The sequence below is a fragment of the Marmota flaviventris genome, chromosome 11 (genome assembly GCF_047511675.1).
Source record: "Marmota flaviventris isolate mMarFla1 chromosome 11, mMarFla1.hap1, whole genome shotgun sequence".
Taxonomy (NCBI): domain Eukaryota; kingdom Metazoa; phylum Chordata; class Mammalia; order Rodentia; family Sciuridae; genus Marmota; species Marmota flaviventris.
In genome coordinates, this window is record NC_092508.1 from 56,649,742 (window position 1) to 56,653,490 (window position 3,749).

The 3,749-nt window shown below is 32.6% G+C and overlaps 1 non-coding gene across 1 annotated transcript; it reads left to right on the plus strand.

The window, feature by feature from the left end:
* Positions 1-1,785: 1,785 nt before the first annotated feature.
* Positions 1,786-1,889, plus strand: LOC139707753 (U6 spliceosomal RNA). Its single transcript, XR_011709232.1, has one exon. It is a non-coding gene; the product is annotated as a U6 spliceosomal RNA (small nuclear RNA).
* The last annotated feature ends 1,860 nt before the right edge of the window (positions 1,890-3,749 follow it).

Below are 3,749 nucleotides of genomic sequence, written 5' to 3' on the forward strand. Positions count from 1 at the left end.
TGAGATTTTGGGGTTTTTTCTATGGTTTAGAAATGTTCCATATTTTGGAATAATACTTATTATATAGGGAACACATTCTAAGACATAAACGGAACATTTTTATAAAGTTGCAGAGTGACTCCAGTAACTCTGTGTCAAGGGTCACTTGTACGTCTCCAAAATGGAGCTGCGGCTATATGTGTGAAAAGCCAAGGGAAACTCCCAACCTATGGGTCCCATGTAAGAAGCAGTACAACTGAGTCAGAATGTATCTTCACTAATCTACTTTTAAAATGCCTCTTTAAAAACACAGATTGGCCAAGAGGAGTAGAACAGAGAAGCTATCCCAAATGAGCAAAGAGGTTGAGATAGTTAGGGAGTAGAGAACTGGAAAGAAAACGGAGGAATTGCAATTTCTGAGTGTTTTCTTACCTAAGATCACCCATCTAAAAGTATTTAATGCATCATGAACTCTCACAAGTACTTATTGAAATACACAAGGTATTTTATGTCCTTTTGTCCCCTGCCCTTCAAAACAACAACAACAGCAGCACAAATTGTATTAAGACAGGTGCAAGCCAGTAGGCAGCAAAAATATTCTTGTTAATTTGGAAGCCAACAATATATCATCTTACACAACAGAGTGCTGTTTTACTGGTTCTCTGAACATATCCTGTGATGTCTGAGTATTGGATAATATAGTACCTTTCTGGCTTAACTGTGCATTTCCTTGCTTCCTTTGGTGTCTGCCTGTCAAAATAAATATTCTAATGTTGATGTATATAAATATTAAAAAACTTAATGGTTAATAATGGAAAAATTAAAGATGCATTAAATATTTTTAGAACTCCAAGCAAAGCATACATAAGTTTTTAAGAATTTTCAATAGGGACCTCTAAAGTTTTTAGATTAGAGAGAAGTTTTTTTGTTTGTTTCCAATAGTGGGGATTGAATCCAGAGGCACTCTATTAAATGACCTACATCCTTAACCCTTTTTTAATTTATATTTTATCTTGAGACAGAGTCTTGCTTAAGTTGCCCAGGCTGGCCTCAAACCTGCAATTTTTCTGCTGTAGCCTCCCAAGTAGGTGGGATTATAGGCATGTGCCACCATACCTGGCTGAGAGATGTTTTAAGATGGATTATAGGCATGTGCCACCATACCTGGCTGAGAGATATGGAAAAATAGAGAGGATTAGCTCTGAAGAAATTTGTAAAACTATTAAAAAACAATTAATAGCATTAAATTGTTAACTCATTAAATTGAGTGCCATAAACGTGTACCAATGAACATTTATGGTGTCTTGGCAAATTACTTGTATTTACTAAGGAGTATTTTTCCTTGTGTAAAATATTTAAATAACTGTACTTTAACAATTTAAAATACATTTATAACATACATATTGAAGATACTATGTTCATGGAATCAAAATTTAAGACAATGTCTAAATGCTTAGTTATATGATGTTTATTAGGAAAAGTTGAAAAGATGATAATAAAATTGTGTGGTACACTTTAAGCCAATATTAATATTAATTCTTGTTCTCAAGAATGAGAACAAACAGAATTCTTCCTTATAATACCAGATAGGCAAAGATCATCTTTCTTCCTCTCTACTGGCTATCTTATTTCCTTGTTAAACTTAAAAGAAACTTTTTAAAGAATTTCAGGATATTGAAACATCTAGATTAATTGAACATTCTGAGTAACAACGAAAAAAAATTGTCACACATATGAAACTTTTATTTCTGAGTTACATTTCAAAGAAATATAATTATGATGATTTTAATATTAAGACTAAATCAAGTGCTTGCTTTGGCAGCACATACACTAAAATTGGAATGGTGCAGAGATTACCATGGTCCCCGTATAAGGATGACATGCAAATTCATAAAGCATTCCATACTTAAAAATTGAATAGCCTTGGACTGGGGTTGTAGCTCAGTGGTAGAGCGCTTGCCTTGCATGCGTGAGGCACTGGGTTTGATCCTCAGCACCACATGAAAATAAATAAAATAAAGATATTGTGTCCATCTACAGCTTATATAAAGAATAGCCTAAATGAAACATGATTTTACTGTTCTGTAGTTCAGAAGGCTTTTTTCTTTGTACAGATTCTTAGGTTCATCTACAGGAACCTAAGTTATCATTATCTATGACTACTAACAATTCTAGTTATTTAGTCTTATTAGATAAAAGCTTATAGTATTGGCTTTGATTCTACTTTTGACTTCATATGCCTTCAGTGAAATAATTCAGAAATTCTCAAGGTCTTCTTATAGTACAGGAGTTCCTTCTTTTGCCAAATATTTTCTTCAAAACTGTTGAAAGCCACAGTTTAGTCAGAATGACGCCTGGCAAAAACTAAAAATCACAATAACTTATGTCCTATTTACTAATTTAATTCTGATTTAATACACTATATTAACTAAAGTTATATTCATTTTAATATATAATAATACTACACATATTAAATGAGAACTAAAAGTTTCTGATCTATCTCTATCTGTATGTTTTGCTATCAGATAAATCGATGTGAAATTACATTCATAATGCATATGATTGGATTTTGCTTTGAAGAGCCAAATTTAATTGGAAGATCAGTGACGTGAGCACATCATTTTGAACTTTTCAGTTTTTGAAAATATGTATCATATATTACTGTTTTGAAAGAAAACAAATGATTAGCATTTTTTTAGGTTAGGGTAGAGGCAATACTATTCTATTAGTTTTACCACAGGTAAGATGGCTTATTTTAAAAAGTATCTTGCAGAGTTGAATTATAATTTTATTTAATTCTCTTTTATAGCTTTTTCCTGGTAACATAATTTGACTTTAAGTTATACTAAAATTTTATCTAAAAGAGATTAAAGTTGTAATCATCCATTTTATGAGAACATTATGACTAATATTACAGAACCCTGAAAAAAAATCCTGTAATGTTTTGGAAAAGTACAAACATGTAAGAAATAAAAAAACAAAAACTTATGTTTAGGAAAATGCACTTAGAGACCAGTTTCACAGTGGTCCTATTAAGAGAGTTGACATTTCCCATATTGGAATCCGTAGAAAACAGGTGCATGGCTGCAGGGAAATTTATTTTCCAAGATGACCTAATAAAACCACAATGTATCCATTTATATTTTATTCATGAGAAGATACAGGACATGTATATTATTGTTAAGTTTAGGACAAAAGGAAAAACCAACAATTCAGTGGAATTATAAAGGCTAAATAATTTAAGATACTTGATTTTTGTACTAGGAGTTGAGATTTGGAAAATGATGACATTTTATTTTATTTATTTAAATTTTGCTGTTCGGGGGAATGAATCTAGGGCCTTGTACATGCTAAGCAAGTACTCTACTACCAAGCTATATGTCCAATCCTTTTTTTTTTGTGGTGCTGGGGATTGAACCCAGGGCCTTGTGTATGCAAGGCAACCAGTCTCCTAGTAACTGGGCTATATCCCCAGCCCATGCCCAGTCCTTTTTATTTTTAATTTTGAGGTAGCGTCTCACTGAGTTGCCCAGCCTGGCTTCAAACTTGCCATTCTCCTGCCTCAGCTGGGATTACAGGTGAGTGCCACAGTACTCAGCAACATCAATTGTTTGTATTTGTGGATAGGCAGCCTAAGTAAGGGCAGTCATGTAATTCTTACTTAGTTATATTTCTAAATTTATTAAAGATTTTTTGATAAAAATATTACACTGACTTCATCAATGAGATGACTTTGTAAGCAAAATTCCCTTATCTTCCTAGTGAGTCTG